This window comes from Ambystoma mexicanum, chromosome 7p (assembly GCF_040938575.1).
Source record: "Ambystoma mexicanum isolate Mex_15411 chromosome 7p, UKY_AmexF1_1, whole genome shotgun sequence".
In the NCBI taxonomy this organism is placed as follows: Eukaryota; Metazoa; Chordata; class Amphibia; order Caudata; family Ambystomatidae; genus Ambystoma; species Ambystoma mexicanum.
In genome coordinates, this window is record NC_090939.1 from 268595074 (window position 1) to 268619026 (window position 23953).

The following is a 23953-nucleotide window of genomic DNA, read 5'->3' on the forward strand; positions in this document are numbered from 1 at the left end:
AGTGTCGTATGGTGCGTGGGCGCACCGGATATGTGTACAGCTGGTGTGGTTGTTGCATGATAGCTGAGGAAATCATTTGGATGTGTTTAGTCTGGAGGATGGACACCCAGACTGAGTTCTGCTGCGTTAGGCCTGAGGAGACACCTAAGCTAGCCGGTATGTGCTCAGCTAGCTGTGTTTTATTAGGATGATGAGGTGTTTGTGAGGTCATGTTAGTATGAGAACAGCTAGGCCGAATGTGTCATAGTATAGCTGTGTTCTGGTTGAATGATGGTGGATAGGAGAGAGTAAGCATAGTAGTGTGATATGGTGGTGATCAGTAAAGCGCCTGCAACCAAGCACGAGAGCAGGACAGGGGGCGTACATAGCGGCATACGTATATAAAGCAACAGGATGGACAAGGTAAACATGTGATACAGATACCATGGGGATACAGGAACATAGCATATACATAGCATAGATAGGAGGTACAGAGATATACAGAGATATAGCCGTTCCATCCGCTCCATCCGTTCTATTCTTTCCATTCTTTCCCATCTTTTTCCATCCACTCTATCCATTCCATCCACACTATCCTTTGCATCTACTCTGATCCGTTCCATTCATCTGTTCTATCTACTTCATCTGTTCTATCCACTTCATCCGTTCCATCCGTTCTATCCCTGCATCCATTCTATACCCTCATCCGTTCCATCCACTTCACCTGTTCCATCCACTTCATCCGGTCCATCCACTTCGTCCGTTCTATCCACTCCGTCCTTTCCATCCTTTCCATCCGTTCCATCCCCTCATCCGTTCTATCCACTTCATCCGTTCCATCCACTTCATCCGTTCCATCTGTTCCATCCACTTAATCCGTTCCATCCACTCCATCCTTTCCATCCGTTCTATCCCTGCATCCATTCTATCCCCTCATCCGTTCCATCCACTTCATCCGTTCCATCCACTTCATCCGTTTCATCCACTTCATCCGTCCATCCACTTAATCCGTTCCATTCTCTTCATCCGTTCCATTCTTTTCATCTTCCATCCACTTTATCCGTTCCATCCCATCTATCTGTTCCATCCACTCTAACCATTCCATCCATTCTAACCATTCCATCCACTCTATCGGTTCCATCCACTTAATCTGTTCCATCCACTTAATCCGTTCCATCCACTCCATCCTTTCCATCCGTTCTATCCCTGCATCCATTCTATCCCCTCATCCGTTCCATCCACTTCATCCGTTCAATCCGTTCCATCCACTTCATCTGTTTCATCCACTTCATCCGTTCCATCCACTTAATACGTTCCATTCTCTTCATCCGTTCCATTCTTTTCATCTATTCCATCCACTCTATCCGTTCCATCCACTCTATCCGTTCCATCCACTCTAACCATTCCATCCATTCTAACCATTCCATCCACTCTATCGGTTCCATCCACTTCATCGGTTCCATCCACTTCATCGGTTCCATCCACTTCATCGGTTCCATCCACTTCATCCGTTCCATCCACTCCATCCGTTCCATCCACTCCATCCGTTCTATCCACTCCATCCACTCTATCCACTCCATTGTTCTATCCACTCCATCCACCCACTCCATCCACTCCTTCCACCAACCCACTCCATCCACTTCTCCTTCCCATCTGTTCTATCCTCTTCGTCCGTTCCATCCACCCCATCAATTACATCCGTTTCATCAGTTACATGCACTCCAACCATTCCGTCCACTCCAACCGTTCCGTCCACTCCAACCGTTCCATCCACTTCATCCGTTCCATCCACTTCATCTGTTACATCCACTTAACCCATTCCATTCTCTCCATCTGTTCCATTCTTTTCATCTATTCCATCCACTCTACCCATTCCATCCACTCTATCGGTTCCATCCACTTCATCCATTCCATCTGCTTCATCCGTTCCATCTACTTCATCCGTTCTATCCACTCCATCTACTCTATCCACTCTGTCCACTCTATCCACTCCGTCGTTCTATCCACTGCATCCACCCACTCCATGCACCCACTCCACCCACTCCTTCCACCAACCCACTCCATCCTTCCCATCTGTTCTATCCACTTCGTCCGTCCCATCCGTTACATCCACTCCAACCGTTCCGTACGCTCCAACCGTTACCTCCACTTCATCCATTCCATCCACTCCATCCATTCCATCTAATCCATCTGTTCAATTCACCTCATCGGTTCTGTCCATTCTATCCGTTCCATCTACTCCATCCGTTCACTTCGTCCATTCTGTCCATTCTATCCGTTCCATCCACTTCACCCGTTCCATCCACTTCATCTATTCCATCCACTCTATGCATTCCATTCACTTCATCCGTTCTGTCCCCTCATCTGTTCCATCCCTCATCCGTTCCATCCACTTCGTCCGTTCCATCCACTTTGTCCGTTCCATCCGCTTCATCCGTTCCATCCGCTTCATCTGTTCCATCCGCTTCATCCGTTCCATCCACTTCATCTGTTCCATCCACTTCATCCATTCCACCCACTTCCTCCGTTCCATCCACTTCATCCATTCCACCCACTTCCTCCGTTCCATCCACTTCATCCGTTCCATCCACTTCATCCGTTCCATCCAGTTAGTCTGTTGCATCCACTTCATCTGCTCCATCCACTTCATCCGCTCCACCCACTTCCATCTGTTCCATCCACTTCATCCATTCCACCCACTTCCTCCGTTCCATCTACTTCATCCGTTCTATCCACTTCATCCGTTCCATCCAGTTAGTCTGTTGCATCCACTTCATCTGCTCCATCCACTTCATCTATTCCACCCACTTCATCTATTCCCTCCATTCCATCCGTTCAATTCACTTATCCGTTCCATCCCTCATCTGCTCCGTCCACTCTGTTTCATCCACTCCATCCGCTTCATCCATTCCATCATTTTCATCCATTTCATTTGTTTCATCCACTCCATCCATTTCATCCACTCCATCCGCTCCATCTACTCTATCCATTTCAACTACTGTCCTGAAGACAGCCACAACAGCAAAGAAAGTAACTAGAGATAGTGCCTTATCGAACGCAATCGAACTTGGTGTCTTGCAGTCGATATCTCGATTCGAATTCATTAGAAAGTATCCATTTTATGGGTATCAGTTTACTTTCTTAACACACAGTGTTGGCATCAGCCGTTTGTTGTAAAGCGCAGCGTGGGTTGTCCTTTATGATCTCCATGCGGCGAGACAATGGCTTTCCGTAATAAGCAAAATATTTTGCTATATATTTTGCTTGCTACCATATCTGTGAATTAATAATAAAAGCTTTTCGCGTCGTCATACAAGACGTTTTAGAGGATACTTGCTGTTTTTGATGGTGAGGACTAACGCCTGTGACCTGGCCCGAGCACTCTGGTTAATTAGCTTTCACTTCATTTGTTTTCCGCGTTTGGTATTGGTATAAGTAGGCACGTGATCTATACTAATGCTGAAGTGCTTTCATGTCCGCTGTATCAGCACCTTTGAGTCGCCATGTTGGGTGTGTGAAGTAACACTCAGTTTTAAAAGGAGTGAGCCAAAAGGCAGTCCCCAGTTGATGTAGTCTGTTTGGCATATGTTAGCTTGCCAAGATATAGTTACAGATGCACATTTATAAAACTAGTGTGTTTGAGGAGATAGATTTGTTCCTAGATCTAAATCTAAGATATAAGTTTTATATCAGCTTATGAGCATGCCTCTATTAATATATATGGGAAACATATATCATAGAAATATTGGTATAGGGTGACCGACATTGTTAATACTGAATAGGGTCGAAGATTTTTGTGTCGTTCAATGTATTTTAAAGAAAGCTTCCTGTTGTTTTTATTCATCCTGAAGGTCGCTTAGGGGACTACATCTAGCATTTTTTATGGAACATGATATACTTTTAGTTTTATATGAAGAGGCCCCATTCGACTGCAGAGTTCAGTCAATGTTTTACTGTATTCAAGTTAAAAGTCAATTTCTGCTCTCACTTTTTAAGTGCAAGGTCTCCGTCACCTTCTCTGGGTGGTTGGTGTATTGTCTGAATGACGAACAAGAAAATGTCAGAGGGTAGATGTTGTTTTTTCATGTAATGGGCTACCAAAGGTTTATTGTCAACTTTGTTTTTAATGCAGGATCTGTGCTCACAGATTCTTTGTTTCATCTGTCGTTTTGTTTTACCTAAGTATAAAAGATTACAGGGGTATTTGATTGATACAGAGATTGCCTTCAGGCCAAGGTCCGGGGGTTGGGGTGGGTAGTGTTGATTGGGTCGTAAAGGCAGCATGCGCCAGCTTTGCCTTCCCCCAGATTCCCCCTACCTCTGGATCAGGAGCGTTGATTTCCCCTCTTCCTTGTTCTTCATTAAGCTCTCTGACGCGGTCTGAGGTCGAGTGCACAGGAGGTAGATGTCGCGGGGAGGCAGTGTAGTCAGGCCATAACCTCTGATGGTTCCTTCATACGTGCCTATCTTCGGGTTGCGTGGTATGTTATGTTACTTGGCATTTACATAGCGCCTTATGTATCATTGGTATGATCTCAAAGCACTGGTAGGTTGAAGGCCCTCGGGAACTGCAGTTCAAGTCAGTAGAGAGAGTGTCGTATGGTGCGTGGGCGCACCGGATATGTGTACAGCTGGTGTGGTTGTTGCATGATAGCTGCTTCTTAGCGGTAGGTGTGGTGCTGAGGAAATCATTTGGATGTGTTTAGTCTGGAGGATGGACACCCAGACTGAGTTCTGCTGTGTTAGGCCTGAGGAGACACCTAAGCTAGCCGGTATGTGCTCAGCTAGCTGTGTTTTATTAGGATGATGAGGTGTTTGTGAGGTCATGTTAGTATGAGAACAGCTAGGCCGAATGTGTCATAGTATAGCTGTGTTCTAGTTGAATGATGGTGGATAGGAGAGAGTAAGCATAGTAGTGTGATATGGTGGTGATCAGTAAAGCGCCTGCAACCAAGCACGAGAGCAGGACAGGGGGCGTACATAGCGGCATACGTATATAAAGCAACAGGATGGACAAGGTAAACATGGAATACAGATACCATGGGGATACAGGAACATAGCATATACATAGCATAGATAGGAGGTACAGAGATATACAGAGATATAGCCGTTCCATCCGCTCCATCCGTTCTATTCTTTCCATTCTTTCCCATCTTTTTCCATCCACTCTATCCATTCCATCCACACTATCCTTTGCATCTACTCTGATCCGTTCCATTCATCTGTTCCATCTACTTCATCTGTTCTATCCACTTCATCCGTTCCATCCACTCCATCCTTTCCATCCGTTCTATCCCTGCATCCATTCTATACCCTCATCCGTTCCATCCACTTCACCTGTTCCATCCACTTCATCCGGTCCATCCACTTCGTCCGTTCTATCCACTCCGTCCTTTCCATCCGTTCCATCCCCTCATCCGTTCTATCCACTTCATCCGTTCCATCCACTTCATACGTTCCATCTGTTCCATCCACTTAATCCGTTCCATCCACTCCATCCTTTCCATCCGTTCTATCCCTGCATCCATTCTATCCCCTCATCCGTTCCATCCACTTCATCCGTTTCATCCACTTCATCCGTCCATCCACTTAATCCGTTCCATTCTCTTCATCAGTTCCATTCTTTTCATCTTCCATCCACTTTATCCGTTCCATCCACTCTATCTGTTCCATCCACTCTAACCATTCCATCCATTCTAACCATTCCATCCACTCTATCGGTTCCATCGACTTAATCTGTTCCATCCACTTAATCCGTTCCATCCACTCCATCCTTTCCATCCGTTCTATCCCTGCATCCATTCTATCCCCTCATCCGTTCCATCCACTTCATCCGTTCAATCGGTTCCATCCACTTCATCCGTTTCATCCACTTCATCCGTTCCATCCACTTAATACGTTCCATTCTCTTCATCCGTTCCATTCTTTTCATCTATTCCATCCACTTTATCCGTTCCATCCACTCTATCCGTTCCATCCACTCTAACCATTCCATCCATTCTAACCATTCCATCCACTCTATCGGTTCCATCCACTTCATCGGTTCCATCCACTTCATCCGTTCCATCCGTTCCATCCACTCCATCCGTTCCATCCACTCCATCCGTTCTATCCACTCCATCCACTCTATCCACTCCATTGTTCTGTCCACTCCATCCTCCCACTCCATCCACTCCTTCCACCAACCCACTCCATCCACTTCTCCTTCCCATCTGTTCTATCCTCTTCGTCCGCTCCATCCACCCCATCAATTACATCCGTTACATCAGTTACATGCACTCCAACCATTCCGTCCACTCCAACCGTTCCGTCCACTCCAACCGTTCCATCCACTTCATCCGTTCCATCCACTTCATCTGTTACATCCACTTAACCCATTCCATTCTCTCCATCCGTTCCATTCTTTTCATCTATTCCATCCACTCTATCGGTTCCATCCACTTCATCCATTCCATCTGCTTCATCCGTTCCATCTACTTCATCCGTTCTATCCACTCCATCCACTCCATCTACTCTATCCACTCTGTCCACTCTATCCACTCCGTCGTTCTATCCACTGCATCCACTCCATCCACCCACTCCATGCACCCACTCCTTCCACCAACCCACTCCATCCTTCCCATCTGTTCTATCCACTTCGTCCGTCCCATCCGTTACATCCACTCCAACCGTTCCGTACGCTCCAACCGTTACCTCCACTTCATCCATTCCATCCATTCCATCTAATCCATCTGTTCAATTCACCTCATCGGTTCTGTCCATTCTATCCGTTCCATCTACTCCATCCGTTCACTCCGTCCATTCTGTCCATTCTATCCGTTCCATCCACTTCACCCGTTCCATCCACTTCATCTATTCCATCCACTCTATCCATTCCATTCACTTCATCCGTTCTGTCCCCTCATCTGTTCCATCCCTCATTCGTTCCATCCACTTCGTCCGTTCCATCCACTTTGTCCGTTCCATCCGCTTCATCCGTTCCATCCGCTTCATCTGTTCCATCCGCTTCATCCGTTCCATCCACTTCATCTGTTCCATCCACTTCATCCATTCCACCCACTTCCTCCGTTCCATCCACTTCATCCATTCCACCCACTTCCTCCGTTCCATCCACTTCATCCGTTCCATCCAGTTAGTCTGTTGCATCCACTTCATCTGCTCCATCCACTTCATCCGCTCCAGCCACTTCCATCTGTTCCATCCACTTCATCCATTCCACCCACTTCCTCCGTTCCATCCACTTCATCCGTTCTATCCACTTCATCCGTTCCATCCAGTTAGTCTGTTCCATCCACTTCATCTGCTCCATCCACTTCATCTATTCCACCCACTTCATCTATTCCCTCCATTCCATCCGTTCAATTCACTTATCCGTTCCATCCCTCATCTGCTCCGTCCACTCTGTTTCATCCATTCCATCATTTTCATCCATTACATTTGTTTCATCCACTCCATCCATTTCATCCACTCTATCCGTTCCATCCACTCTATCTGCTCCATCCACTCTTTCCGCTCCATCCGCTCCATCTACTCTATCCATTTCATCTACTCAATCTGTTTCATCTACTCAATCTGTTCCATCTACTCAATCGGTTTGATCTATTCCATCCGTTTCACTTACTCTATCTGTTTCACACAGACTATCCATTTTGGTCTTTCTATCCGTTCCATCGGCTCCGTTTGCTCTTTTATTTTCTTTGATCAAACAACCTTGGATTTCTGTTTGTTGTGGCTGTTCATTCCATTTGCTCTACGCGTCGATTCATTAAGGGAAGAGCCATGTTTTCAGTAATTTGCGGAAATGACAGGTAGTCTTCGATGTGTCGAATGTGGGTTGGAAGCGAGTTCCATAGAGTGGGGGCCAAGGCTGAGAATGATGATCCTTTTAACCTGAGTTGGTGTTTGGTATCACTAAAAGGAGGGCGGAGCTTGATCTTAGAGTGTGCAGTGGGTGGTAGGGTTTTAGTTTGTCCTGTAGGTATAGAGGGCTGGTTTTATTCACTGCTCGGTGGGAGATGCATAAGGTTTTGAAAGTCACTCTTTGTCCAACCGGGAGCCAGTAGAGAGTTCTGAGAGCTGGAGAGGTGGGTCTTTGTAGTTTAATGAGGTGGTATGCTTGGACCCCGAGTTAGAGGAAGTTGGCATAGTCCAGTCTCGACATTACAATAGATTGGACAGCGGCGAGTCTGTTGGGAAAGGAGAGGTACGGAAAAATATGTCTACGAATTTTGAGGTGAAACGGATAGAGTAGATGGAATTATGGTTGTCCCGGTCAGGGGGTTGTACACCGGCATACGTGGGTAGCCTTGCATTAGCATGCCTGCGACGAGCCTCCAGAACTCTCCTGTATGCGGGCTGTAGCAGGTATGAGCTGTCGGCGCAGAACAGCGCTCCCATTCTCATGCAACACCTCGTCTGGAGGGATGGATCACAGTGGTCAGCATGTTGCGTGCTAGAAGGGTGGTTGGCCTCCCGATACAGAGCATCAGTTCTCCCTCTGGTACGTCTGTGCCCGTTGTCGGCGGGGGTGCCGTTTTCAGATTTTCACAGGCACCACACCATGGCAGTAATGTGGGTCATCGCGGTTTTCCAATCAGTGCAGGTTATGCAGTGTTTTTTTGTTGTCTCGCTCGCTTTTGCTGGAGCTTAATCACCCGGCAGCCATCTTTCTCGGGCTCTCGGGAACCCCCCCACCCCACCCACAGGATGGATTACTTTTTGATATCGGCACGCACGGTGTTGGATCATGCCATAGTGGTGCTAGTACTAGAAGTCCCTGAGCGGATGCGAACGAGTCCGACCTTGGGGTTTAAAAGTGAAGGTTAATCTGATGCAGTGTTTTCAAAGGAGATTGCACAGGTTATTGACAACTTCTTTACTGACAATTTGGGTTTGGCCACTTCTTACTCAAGTGTGTGGTGAGGGGGGAATGTATATCGTGACAGCCAGGGATATAGAAACTGATATGAGGGGAATTGGCGGACAGTGTGGCATGTGTTCAATGGTTGCAAGCAGAGACAGGTTTTGAGAGTGACCTTGCTAAGAACAGAACTGTTAGAGAGGAGTTGGAGAGATTCAGGTCGGCAGCCTAGAGGGAAGTGAAATTTGTGTGCGCCAAAACAGCTGTTAGGAAATACGGGGAAGGCCAGCAGCCTGGCAAGTTGCTGGTGAGGATGGTTAAAGTAGAGAACTCTAGGTCGTATATCACATCCACTTAGGATTCGCAGGGGAATCTGCATTATACAGACAGGGAAATTGTTCAAGTGTTCGATATGTTTAATTCCCGTCTTTATTGCTCGCAAGCTCATGCCTCCCAGTCCGAGTTCAGTGCATACTTTGATCGGGTGACACTTTATTGGTGTGGCGAGGAGGAGCAAGAGTGGTTGTGTCGTCCAATTTGTGAACACGAAATCCACGAGGCAATAAAGGCCCTGTCATCTGGCAAAGCTCACGGACCAGATGGCCTTACTGATGAGTTCTATATGTATTTTACATCGCGGCTGGCTCCTCACCTTTTAGAATTATACCAGCAGTCATTGTGTGAGGGACAATTATTGGAACAATTAGGGAGGCTGAGGTCACTATACTATTGAAGAAATATTGTCCCCTTTAAATTTAGAGGTGTGCAGGGCCACGTCCCTGGGAGCATGCACTCCCCTGACTCCACCCACCGGTGCCACTCCTCAGTCCCCTCTGACGCGTCGACATTATTACCATTACCTAATGACCCCAGTTTTATTAAGGGGGAGGATGGAGGGACATATGGAGGAAAGGGGACTATGGACTAAGAGTACGTTAGTCACTACAGTGAGGAACTTAAAATTACCCCTACGTCCCGTCCGCTTTCCTCCGTACTGTATGGGCGATTACAACTGCATTTAGCCCAAGGTTGGAGAGGTGACCCTCCTAAGAAAACAGGTTCCTTAAAACTGCTTGACCAAATGCTGCGTTCGACCTGGAGCTGGCATCGAAGCAGTAGTGCTTGCAGAAGGCCGAAGGCGTGACCGATGTAACCGCCTTACTGATGACCTGCCACTGAACATGTCTTTGAAAAGCCACAGCCGTAGCCTTGGATCTGATAGCGTGGGCATGCATATTTGCCGTGAGTGGTTTGTGCTGCTCCTCCTAAGCCTCTTTGATGGCCGCAACCATCCATCTTGCTATGGAAGCCTTGGAAGCTTGATATCCTGGCCTTGACCTGCCAAAGGTGACAAAGAGAGCCTCCGATTTTAGAGCATGTCTGACATCTAGACAGTGCAGAACCCTCTGTGCCTCGTCCTTGCGGTCCGCAAAGAAAGTAGGTAGCACTATCTCTTCATTGAGGTGAAACGAGGAGACTACCTTAGGCAGAAATGCAGGATGAATCCTAAGGACGACCTTGTCCTTATGAATCGTAGTAGACCTTTTGTGGTCCGAATAGTAATCTTCGGGCAGATTATCCTTGCCCAAGCTGGTATAAATCTTCACCCGCTTCTTTGGGGCAACCCACTGGTCCGTACCCTTCTTAGGGTCAGCAGGAGCTTTACCCTTTCCCCTCTCCGGAGACTTCTGGGGCGGAATGGCCAGAAGAGCTGTCCCCATTTCAGGGGCCTTCGCAGGCACTGCAGCAGTTGCCTCACGCCTTGGTGGCAGTGACACTCGAGGAGTAAGGAGTAGCTGTCATTTTGACCATGGACACTACCTTTGTGGCCAGCCCCCCCCCCTTCGACGAGGAAGGGATGGCTGTTGACAAGGTTGTCGACGGGGTGGTAGGAACCTTCTTGGGCGTGGTCATGGACATCGATGCTGAAGTTGTTCTGGCCGGTTGAGCTGCCGATTATGACCGTTGCGAACCCATTGGGATCAACCTTGTGTAGCCTGTCCTTCTTTTGGACCCCCGTAGGTGGGGTGTCCTTAAAGGGCCTCAACCTCTTTTCTGAGGGAGTTTGTTTTTGGAACTGGCCGGTCCTGGGGGAAGCATGACCATGCCCTGGAGCAGAGTCGGGGGCCTTACCTGATTTCAACCAATCCGCCGGTCTCCTGTAGTGGCCTTTCTTTGTCTTTTTCAAAAATCCCCAGCACACATCGCATCCCTTTTCATCATGGTCCGGATGCAGGCAATACAGGCATTTATGATGTTGATCTTCGACATACACATTCCTCAATCAACACTTGGCGCACAGTTTGAAGAGGCATCTCTTTTCTTCGGCCATGCTGGAAATGCGCACAGTCGGCTCGAAACTCAATGAAAGATCTGCGATGTAGTATGATCTTCGCCGACAGTGGGTCCCCTATGCTGGTAATCGACCTCCGGTCCAACGATAAGGCAAACATTGGTCAAAATCTACTCAAGATTTGTCGCTAAATACTTGAAACATAAAAAATAGATCAGAGAGCAGCAAAAGTTCTCCCAACACTGAAGCGTGTGGTAAAAATCTGAAGATGGCCACCAGTGATGAAGCTTAGGGAGAAGACTGTCATTGGATGGGGCAGTATGACCCCGGAGGACAGTGATTGGTTTAGAGGAGAAATACAGTTTTAAAAAAAATAAAGTAAAACTGTTTTTCGTTTACGGAGGATTCCCCATCCTGACGACGGGGAATATTCATGAGCATGTGTATCCATGCCAGACCCCATGCTGGAGAATGGTAAGATTGTTCACAATAGTATTGTTTGGCAATTAAGCCCAATAGCAGTTATACCGACCCTTCCCCCTTCCTCCTCTCACACTTCTTTCCCTCTTTCTTGTACCCTTCTCTGTGTTCTCTTTATCTTCCCCTTCTCTTCTAAATCTGCCTTCTTCCTACTACTCACTTTAATAATAATAATTCATTTAATGTGATACAGTTTACATAATAAACTTTACACATAATCTAAACTTATACATATACTAAAACATAGAATTAGATACAAATGGCATAATACAACCTACAATACAATATATGATCAGTCCCTATAAAATACATATAAAATTCATAATGAAGAACAAAAACGAAAGAGGAGGTAGGAAGAAAAGAAGACGAAGAAAGGCAGTGAGACCCAAATTAATCTTCAGCCTTGTTTGTACAAAAGGACACAGATTTGCACTGTCACCAACAAAATCACTGAGGATCTCAAGATGTTGTAGAAGTGGTAAATCAGACGGGGTCAAGACAGTTGTCTGTGCTGCCTCCTGTCCATTAAATATGTAATCCTTAGTCTGTCACTTCACAAAAGCACAAGCAGAATCTTTCACATGATGTTTCAAATACTAAGTTCCACTTGCTATTAGATCTTAATGCCCAGTATTTCTTCAATCCTTAGCCAGCTATTATAGAGGGCAGTCAACAACTGCAAACTTTCACAGTTGAGGCAGTGGTGCCAGAAGGATGAGTCTTTAATTGTTGCCAGGTCATGGGCATACTTCCCAATATGTTGGTGAATTATATTTATCACACTACCACATTGCGTCAGCAAATGTCTAGCTGTCTCTAATGCATTACTTGCTTTACATGCCCGGCAAATACGTTGTTCCCTTGGGGTATGCTCTCTTCTCCCCATGACCATCAGGGTCGGGAGCTGGTCCATTCTGAGTAGGAGTATGAAGCGTCGCAACCTTTTAGAAGGGGAGAGATTAAGATAAGCCTGTGGTTTCATAAAAGAGTATAGCCTATATTGTACAAATGTATAGCTTTTCAGCGTGCTGAGGGGGGCAAAGTTCTCCAACCAATCCCACAACTCTACACGCTTATCAAGCGCATTCTGCACCAGCTTTGAATATGCCCAACCTCGCCAAATCCAGCCTATGTCAGCTAAAAATTTCGTCATCCTCACAGATGGTGAGCAGGGATTTTGTTTCTTACATAGTTCCTGATAGAATGCTGTTAATAGTGAGTTGTTTATTCCACTACACATCTTCAGGAAAAAGCCTGATCTCTTTTTCATGACAATGGCTTTAAGTGAGGGCACTCCCAGTTCCAATCGTACCAGGGCCATAGGAACTCCAGGTGGTAAGCCAAAGATACGCCGCCAGAATTTCCCTTTGATGACCTGGAGCCAATTGAGGTCTATATCAAAAAGGGCTTCTAGGCTATAGGTCATCATAGGGATAAATACTTGCAAATAAAGTTGACGCGTACCCCATCACGTGAAGCCTCCCTGCTTGTTAATAAAACTAGCAATTAAGGCTGTTACTTGTGCTGCTTGCGTAATACGGGATTGTTTGCATGCCACATATTCACCACTGGGCTCAAAATCAATCCCCAAATGGCGATATTGCGGTGCATATGAGATCTTGACTTTGTCCACCATGAGATTGATACAAATTATTCTTTTACTAGTGAATCTCAAGACCTTGGTTTTGTCAAGGTTAATGGTGAGTCCATTGCTAGTGGCATACTCCCAAAGCACAATAGCAGATCTACGCAATCCACTGATGGTATGATCAAAGATGACTAAATCATCTGCATACGCCAGAACAGGACTAGCAGCCTCCCCGATTTTTGGAGGACAATTAATAGCAGAAGTTATAGCCACTGGTATGTCATGCACATAAAGGTTATACACCAATGGGGCAGTGACGCAGCCCTGTTTCAACCCCCTATTCTGCCGCACTTTTCTAGTGAAATGCCCCTCTTGATCAAGTTTCAACCTGACTAAGGTATTGTAGTGTAGCAATCTGAGGTAGTACAACATACCAGCAGGGCAACCCAGGGCAGCAAGTTTTAACCATAACCGTTCTCTAGGGACTCAATTAAAGGCTGCTTTGAAGTCAATGTAAAGGGCAAATAGCGGTGGTTCTCCCCTTCTACGGGCCCTAGATCTCAATAAATCCATAACCATAAGATTATGGCTGGTAGAATAGCCTCTTCTAAATCCACATTGGAATTTAGATAAAATATCTGCCTCACCTACCCATACCTGCAACTCTTTGAGTAGTAGAGACGCAAACAGTTTGCCTGTCTTATCCAACATGGAAAGTAATCTGTAGTTATTCGGGTCGAGCCGATTACCTTTTTTAAATACAGGGATCAGCACGGCAGTCTGCCACGAGCTAGGTATCTTCTCCTGTACCATTATCTTCTCAAATAATATAGCCAACAGGCCAGCCCAAAACTCGGGCTGGCTTTTTATGACTATATTAGCCAGTCCGTTAGGTCCCAGAGCTCTAGATGATTTTAGAGTCTTTATCTTACTGATTATGGCCGTATATGATGTATCAAAAGGTGCAATTGGTATTATAGCTTTCAATGGGCAGGTCTCATCTATCTGTATGATGGAATTACGGTTCTCTAAAAAATATTCCCATTCGGCAGCATTTATTGGGTTAACCAATTGACCCTTTACAGCACCCCTTGCTTCACCTAGGAGTGACCAGATACTTCGAGTGTTTTTAGAGCAGATGTTCTGTACTCATTTCTGGTAAGCCTGAGTTCTTTCGGCATGTCGTATGTTCTTAATGATTGCTCTAAATTTATTTTTAATTTTCCTCACCACGGCCCATAGATCTTCAGCAAGGCCTAGCTTTTTCTTGCTAATACGCAAGTCCCTTCTAAGGTCTCTCTTAGCATCTCTAATCTTCTTGTTAAACGAGTGTGTGCTACCCTCCAATCTAATCATCCGCCGTATAGGGGCAGATGCATGAGTGCTAGAAAAATCAGCGATCCAAGCTTCTATTGAATCAATGGACATAACATTGAAATCTGATAACTTCAACCCACACTCAGTCGCAAGGGCTTCTGCAGCCTGATTTATATTCTTGGTAGGCCACCTTATACTTGTACTTGCTTTATCTATGCATACTGTGCCCATGTTGCTCTTCTCAGGGCCTTCTTGCAGGATATTTAATACACAGCAAAGTTCTGAGTGGTCGCTCCATTTGTTCGAAATGACTACCGTATCTTCTACACCCAATAACATTTTTTGGCACAGAAATATTTAGTCAAGTGTACTACATGATGACCCATTGAACCAAGTATGCTTCCCTGGATGGTCACTCATGGTATAACCATTCAGCATTTCTAAATCCCACTCATCAAACAATTGGAGGTTCCATGTAATAATGTCGCCACAAAAATATCGCCATACAAAAATATAACTGAAAAATGGTCGTTTTTTTTGGCGACATTATTGCATGGAACATGCGGGGGGCACCCCGCAACCCCCAATTTTTTTTTTTGCCCCTATCGCCTCATATATGGTCACCCAAATAATATTGGCACGACATTTTCCTGGCGATATTATTTACGGCGACCATATATGTGGCGATATTAATACCTGATACCCAATTGGAGCCATAATGGCCCCCTCAAGATCAATTTTCGTATGAGCAAATAAACGTTTCTCCCTCAGCTTGGTATTCTGGGGGTGTCTCCCTCCCTACCCAGCCATATGGCAGTTAAAGTCGCCCACTACTATTACCGCCATATTTCCAGGCATTACTGACCAGGAGGCTAATAGCTCACGAAGGGCTTCTCCCTCAGCTTGGTATTCTGGGGGTGTCTCCCTCCCTACCCAGCCATATGGCAGTTAAAGTTGCCCACTACTATTACCGCCATATTTCCAGGCATTACTGACCAGGAGGCTAATAGCTCACGAAGGGCTTCTTGCAGTAGATCTCTTATCACAGCTTGGGAAGGATTATATAAATTTACCAGCAGTAATTTGTGCCCTTTTCCCTTGGGTCCATACTCAACCTCAACTGCCATCAAATTGTTCTCTTGATTGCAGGTAATCCGCCTCGAGGCCAAGAAGCTGGCAACCCCAATAAGCAGGCCCCCAAACGGTCTCCCTTTTTCACCCCTTTTGGCAAAGGATTGATAATTTACATAGCCATCCAATATCAAGCTATCCATCGCCCAAGTCTCTTGAAGACTTATGCAACTATGGTTTGCAACAAAGTCTACGGAACCCTCCGAAGACAATAAGTGTGAAAAACCTCTGCAATTCCAAGATAATAATGTTAGATTTCAGTGTTTTGTTAACACCTTAGGTAAGGATTCCGCCAGCCATTTTAGAACAAGTTGAACATCTGAAACTTCCACCTTCTTGACCTTCGGTACAATGGGATAGTCCATTGGTTTTACGGGACCCTCTATTTCCTCTTATTCGTAACTAGGGTCAATTTCGTCCAGATCTGCATCAATCTCTATATCTACTGCCCACAGCTCTTCACGATATTTCCTAATCATCTGTGCAGTAGAGATAAATTTACAATGTAAAGCGGAGACACAGGGATTCAAGCCTTGCAGTGGCTCCACAAACTGAAATAGTCAGACTTCAAGACACGTAGTTCCGTAACTGAGTGCAGTCGAATCAAGAACTCAGAAAGGGGCAGCCATCTGCGTTCACCATTTTTATATAGGTTCTTAATCAGACAAATCCTATTGACTGACATATCAATCCCAACATTTTCCGACTTTATTGGTGGATTGTTAGCTTTGGCATTATCTTGTAAGATTTATCCAGACTCAAGGGTCGTCTTTCCTCCTCCGATTCATCTTCAGTCTCAAATCGTTCCCACTCTTCTACCTGTTCTTCCAGTTTTTCTGAGGTCGGCGTCCATCCTACCTCTTCCACCCGTTCTTCCCTCACTGGTCATTCAACCTCTTCTGCCCGTTCTTGCCTCGTGTCTTGTTCGGTTAACAACCAGCTGGTCAGGCAGCCATCACCAGTACCATTCTTCATCTTGGCTCTGGCTGCCCTTTTTTGGCTTTTTTTGAACGAACACCAACCATTGCCGATTCTCCCCCTACGGAGACCAATGAGATGGTTTTCCTGTTCTTTTGTGCTTTTTTTGCCATTTTGCACTGCTTACGTGAGAAAAAGACCACCTTACTCTGGTCCATAATTATAGAAGGTTCTTTGTCTTGCTTATCATTTAGCTCTTCAGCAATAGCAATAGCTGCAGATAGATTTACATCTGCCTCCTTGTCCTTGTTACTTTCAAGTACCCGGCCCGTAGTCAGTGAGTTCGTATTTGCTCAAATTTGCCCTGTCATTTGTAGCAATATCTTGAGGGCAAATTGTAAAGAAGCCACTCATGATATTGGATCTCTGCTATTTCTTTGGCTCCGGGGAATGGAGAAGTGGGATCATCTTCCTCAGAATTAGGAGCATCCTCCATTGAGACCATTACCATATTAGGAGATGCAGACAGTCTACTCATAGGCACTGAATGACCCAGTGCACTCACAGGTGGGGCCAGAGGATTAATACCCTGTGTCAAGCCATTGTCTCCAGACAACCTGGGGATCTGTGTGGTCATCTCCCTCTGTATACTCAAACAGAGTTCCAACGAGTTGTTGTCAATGTCATCGAAATCCGTAGAACTCATTGGGTCGCCCCCGATAGCATCCGGTAATACAGGTTCCTCAATGATCGTAGAATTAATATCTGGAATGGGATTCGGTGGAAAGAAACCACTAATCACCCCTTGGCCAGGAAGAATGGGCTTTTTAACATTATTCTTTATATTTTCCTTTGGGCTTCCCATCTCCTTGCTCTGTGAAGCATCTGCATCAAGTCGTTTCCTCGTTTTACGGAGGTTATATTTTTTTTGTGCAGATTTTTTCCCCGAAGGCATTCTCAATCAATAGACTGACCAGTGTGAGATAGTGGTTTGTCTCAGCTTACTTTATTTGGGAAATGTGCCCTCTAGCGCAACCCATTATGCACTCGTGTTCAACACGGTGACAATAACTAAAGCACGCCTTACCTTGGGCTCTGATGCCTGATAGAGCCCTTTCACTCCGTGTTATTGCTGCTACCATCAGTATCAAAACACATACAATCTCAGAGCTACAACTGATGGGGCCCACCCAGTGCAAGTCCCTCGACAGCAATAATACGGAATAGTGCTGTCCACTGGGCAGGACTCGCACCAGTACGCCAGGGGAACCCACAGCCACCAAAGGAAACAGGCCAAGTAGGAGCCAAAAAGGAGCAGAGAAGTAGTGCAGGAATTGGTGTTCAGGGCGAACTCTCCACAAGCTAGAGAAAAAGGAACTAGCAGCCAGCAAGAGAAGCCGCACTGCGAGAATTTGCAGGCAGCCGCTTCCAACTCATTCCCAGTCAATTACTTTCTCTGCTGATGATTTAATTAATTTGGTTAATTTGTACCCATGGCCCTATTCGTAAGGAAACCTTTTACAGGGCGCCAACCAGCGCTCTCCAGTACTCTCTACACTGAAAGGAGCAGGGTACTTAACAGTAAGTAGAGAAGCTCACAATTTGCAGTAGGAGGGTATGATAAAGCATGCATGGTGTTAGCTGCGGATCATGAGCGGGTCTATCAAAGTGAATCTGGATGCAAATTGCTCACGACACTTCCCTAGCCGTTACCCCCAGGAAACAGGAACACTGCGTCGGGTCCCCTTTACAAACCGCACTTCGATGAGTCTTGGTGGGCGCAGGACACCACAAGCTCTCCACTCACTGCAGCAATGCTCGCCTCACCACATCCCTTGGGGAACTCACAGGGCATCAGAGTAGGCGATGCTCGGCACCCAGCACTGGTCACAGCTCACTCGCCGTCTCAGCAAGTCCAAACGATCCTCGGGTCCTTGCTCGCACTAGAGGAAAGGACCTATGCACAGAAATCTGCGAGTCAATCCGCACTGCAGTGTGTCTCAGAGGCACGAGAACACGCAGTCGCTTCCAACACCGCCCCACTTTACTCATTACTCTCTCTCCCCCTCCTTCTTTCTCCAACCCCTCCTCTCCTCTCTCATATGTAAATTGTTCTACATGCTGATTTTCTGGTTTGACTCATGTTTACCGTTATTGCTTCTACTGTTCCATGTTTATTGTATATTTTGTTGTTCATTGTAAAGCGCCTTGGATTAAGGAGCTATATAAAACAAATAATACAAATACCGATAATTGGGGAACTTTGTAAAAGCCATAAAGATCTCAAGCAGGAGAGGCCAAGCTCAAGTCTTAATGCTTCAACAGGAACCGAAGACGCGTTCCCTCCAATTTCTCTAACTACATCTTTCTAGACTCAGGAAGTACTGTTTGGCCATAAAGTAGTCCTGGGACTATACTAGTCCTATAAAAAGTAACAAAACCTTTAATGTTGTAACCAACCTTATTACAAAAAACTTTGGGCATAATAATATCACCGTAAAAATTACGTTGCGGACAAGATTTAATCGGGACCCTGAGATTTTTCTCTACCACTTTTGGTTAATAGTCCATGTAAAAGGGATTTCTTTTCTTACTCTACCACCAATGATTACAACTTTAGTTTTAGAGATGTTGATTTTGAGATTGTTCTTTTTCAAAGCATCAATAGAGTGTTGTAACCAAATAGGGGTGTAGTCGAGCTGGACTGCATCATCTGCATAACCTAGCCACGCTGCTGGTACACCCCCAATTGAGGGAGGATAATTACGGGCTGCTTTAATTGCAGGAATCAAATCTGAAATATACAAATTAAAAAGGGGGGGTTCGAGTACACACCAGTGCTTGAGGCCTAGGTTGGTGGGTATAAGTTACATTACCAAACCTTCTTGGTTTATACGCACTTCTTCCCATGTATCAGTGTATAGTGCCTCAATGTAATATAACAACCTGACAGCGATTCCCAAAATAGCTCGGTTTTTCCCATAATCGAGGTCGAGAGACTGAATCAAATGCTTTGGAAAAAAAATGATATATCCCACTGAAGCGTTCAGCTGAGTGTCTGCCACGCTCACAGAGTTTCTCTTCAGACCCAAGCACATATTAAGCAACAAGTTGTCATTATCTATGGTAGAAGACCCTAAAATGATTTTCCCAGTATAACTTCGGGGCTGCAAGAGGGAGGTGGTAGGTCATTAGAATTACTTCCTCCATGAAAAGAAGCCAGTAATCCTAGGTTGTATTTCAGTAACTGGCTCCTGCTTATCTTTTTTCGAATAAGGAGGGCCGTTTGTGGCATCATGGACAGTTACGGGATTTCGATTGCGCTTTCCAACTTGACGAGTAAAGCTGCATAGAGCCTATGTTGAGGGTGACTGGCGCCCCCCGCGCGCATCGCCGCAAGCCCCGGCACCAAGGACTGAGACGCACATGTCCGTCTTGGTTCGGGCTTCCCGGTCAGTCTAATGCGGCCGGGAAATGCCCCGTTTATTTGTACTGCATGCGACGGTGTGCAACGTCACGCCGCCGCGTGCGCGCCCGTCATCGGGCGGCGCCACACTCCTCCTTTTTCGGGGAGAACCAACAATTACCATTCAACTATGCACTGCAAACCAAACAACACTGCAACTAGAACAAGTCACAAAAACAACACGGCAACGAGAACAAGTCACAAACCCCTGTGCCATGAACACCCCTTTATTGGCATCAGCCCGGGTCCCCTTAGCTAGCATTTCTCACCCTCCGGATCCTCAACCAATTGTCCCAGCACGTAATCGGTGAGGCGAGCAGGTTTCCCTCGCCCAGCCCTCTGGGGGTACCTCCGGCTCGCCTCCGGCACGGGTGATCTGTCCACCGACGGCCCCCGAGCTGGGGACTCCGGCATGCAGGACTCCCTCGTTCTCCAGGACTCCTCCCAGGTCCGGATCAGGAGGTGGGTCAGTTCTAGGACCTCTGAGTTTTTTGAAGAAGCTTACATTGCGAGTTACTTCCGACCGTCCATCTGACGCAGTCACCATGGAGCCCCGGACCGCCACGACATCCAGTGGCTCAGGCTCATACGGCAGGGAGAGCTTCCCATGCGGATGTCAATTGCAAATGAGAACCTCATCGCCCGGCTCCAGCTGTTGTGGGCGAAGCCCCCTCCGCACGTTCTCTTGCTCAATTCTCACTTGCCGGTCCATTTCGACTCGTTGGTCGTCAATCACCGTAGGCTCTCGTTCTCCGACCTCTGGCAACAGTCCTCGCGGACACTTTTTCTGAACATCGCTTCCGCCGGGGCCACCCCCGTGGACGCATGTGGCGTGGTGCGGTATACCCTCAAGAATTGGTACAGGGCTCTCTGTAGGGACTCCCCCTGTCCTTGGGCAATCCTAAATGTCTTATTGAGGGTCCTCATCAGACGTTCCGCCTCCCCATTCGCTCGAGGCCAAAGAGGCATGATCTTCCGGTGCACCACCCTGCAGCTCACCATCAGTTCAGCAAACCGTTCACCCTGGAATGGCGCACCGTTGTCCGAGCACAGCATGTGTGGAAATCCGTGAGCCGCGAACAACTTTTCCACCGCCACCACCACGTGCTCAACGCCACGGACTCCACAAACTCCACCTCGGGGTACCTGGAGTACTCGTCCACCAGGACCAGGAAGTGGGTGCCCATGGTGGTGGACCCAAAATCGGCATGAACCACCTCCCACGGATGGGTCCCCCTTGGCATCGCCTCGATGACCGGCTCCCGCTGTAAGGGCGAGGCTGCCTGGCACCAGACACAAGCCGCCACAAAGTCATCCACCTTGCGTTCCAGCTCGGGGAACCACACCTTCATCTGGAGGCGGGCCTTGGTCTTGGCGGCCCCCTGGTGGCCCCGGTGTGCCAGTGCGATCACCTCCCCCACCTTTGACTGGGGAACTACAATCCGATCACCCCGAAGTAGCAGGCCCGATGCAGAGAAAGACAGTTCTTCGCGAACCTTCCATAGTTGTTCTAAACCAGTCCGGGCCTCCTGAGTGCACCCCGCCAGGGCCTTCGAGCGCTGACTTCCAGGAGCCTTGCTGCATGGACTGCCTCAGCACCTTGAAGCACTCATCCTGTGCCGCCGCAGCCTCCAACTCCTGGAGAGGCATGGCATTCGGCGTGGCTGCTTCCACCACGACTTGGACATGCTCCTCAGCTTCTTGCTCACAGGTGTCACGGTCTCCTTCTCCAGGCGCTCCGGGGTGTCTGGATAGGTAGTCAGCTGCGTTATTTGCCCCTGGCCGGTAAACCAGGGTCACCCCATACTCCAAAAGAGCCAGCATCCACCTCTCAATGCGTGCCGGCGGCTTGGATGATGACCCTGCTAGGATGGGCAGCAGTGGTTTATGGTCAGTAACCACCGTCACCGGGCGTCCGAGTACATAGAGCCGGAAGTGGCGGCATCCCCACAGCACCGCCAGCACCTCACGCTCAATCTGCGAGTAACGTTGTTTGGCGTCTGACAGCGCTTTGCTGGCATACGCGACTGGCCGGACGCCGCCGTCACCGTCAACCTGTGTCAACACAGCACCCAGGCCAAATGGGCTGGCGTCGACGATGATCTCCGCTGGTAGTGCAGGATCAAAGAACGACATCGTGTCCTCGGCCGTGAGGGCACTTCTAATGTCATCAAAAGCCGCCTGCTCCAGTGGACCCCAATTCCAGATGGTGTCCTTTCTTGTCAGGGCCCGGAGGGGCTCAGACCTGGATGCCAGGTTCTTGATGAACCGCCCACAGTACGTGACCATGCCCAAAAAGCTTCGCACTTCCGACACAGATTCCGGTGGTTGTGCCTTCTGTATGTCCAGTACCTTTTTAGGGTCAGGAGACACCCCCCCCCTCCTTGAACACGAACCCGAAGAACTCCAGGGAGGGGCGCAGAAACTCGCATTTCTCCTTATGGAGTGTGAGCCCCAACGACTGCAGCCTCTCGAATGTTTTTGCCAGACGCCTCAGGTGGTCCACCTCCGTCCTTGCGAACACCAGAATGTCGTTGCTTATGTTTAGGACGCCCTCGAGGTCAGCTAGGGCACCCCGAATGATGTTCTGAAATACTTCCGCCGCCGAGGACACCCCAAAGCTCAGCCTCTTGTAGCGATATAGTCACCGGTGTGTGGTGAAGGTGGTAATGTACCTTGACTCGGGGTGGAGGACGACCTGGTGATAGCCGGCCCGGAGGTCGAGCTTTGAGAAGAAGCGAGCGCCCTGCACCTCCGCAATGATGTCATCCAGCGTCGGTGTGAGGTGCCTCTCCCTCTTGATGGCTTTGTTGGGGATGCTCATGTCCACGCAGATCCGGACTGTGCCCGGTTGTTTGAGTTTCCTTGCCACCACTATGGGGGACACCCAGGGAGTCGGGCCCTCCACCTTTTCTATGATGTCTAGATCGACGAGGCTGTCCAGTTCTTTGTCGACCTGCTCACGGAGGTGGAAAGGTACCCTCCGATGTTTGAGGGCCACCGGCTGTACCGAATCATCAATGTGCAGCCGCACCGGCTTCCCGGCCATCTGCCCAATCCCTTTGAACAGGGCACGATGCTTCTCCAGCAAGTCATTAATGTCTTCCAGGTAGACGGAGTACGCGAAGCTGACGATGCCGAGAGCCTCCGTCGCTGCATAACTCAACACAGTGTTCTTACTCACTGGGGTCACGTAGAAACGGGCTGTGATGTGAGAGCCATCGTGTTCTACTTTTGCTATAAAGGCCCTGTCCAGAGGGATGGGTTCCACACCACCGAACGCAAAGATGCGGGCCCTTGGTGTGACTAGCCTGGGCGGCTGATCCATGGCGTTGTAATGTTCTCAGGCCATGACGTTCACCGATGCCCCTGTGTCCACGAGGACAGGGACTGGAGACTGGTTCACTTCGACCACGCACCTTGGTTGTCGTTGGTTCCTGCTTCTTAGAAGCTCCACACTTGAGACAAAGAATATGTTCTCTTCGTCTTCTTCCTCAGCTTCTTCCACCTGGCCTCCTCCTCGCTCTGGTCCACTTGTGCGACATTGGACGGCCAACCTTGGCGAGTCGAAACAGTTCGGCCCTGGCCCCTTGGCACCAATACGGGCAAAGTCGCCCTACACACCCTTGAGAAGTGGTCTGGCAACCCGCACCGTCCACAGGTCTTTCCAGCTGCAGGGCACTCCGCTGGGTGGGGCAGGTCGTATCCGCATTTTTGGCAAATTTCACCTGCCCTCCCGGCTCTGTCTCGTGTGCCGCCGTCAGCTCTCCGGGCACCTCTCCCCCCTCGCCACATCGCGCAGATCTCTTCAGTTTTGATAGGGCGCGACCCGGCCTCCATTCTTGCAGCTCTCGCCTCTGACACCTCGTGGCACCTTCCTAGCTCAAGGATGCGCTGGAGCGTTATCCAAGGCTCCCTCAG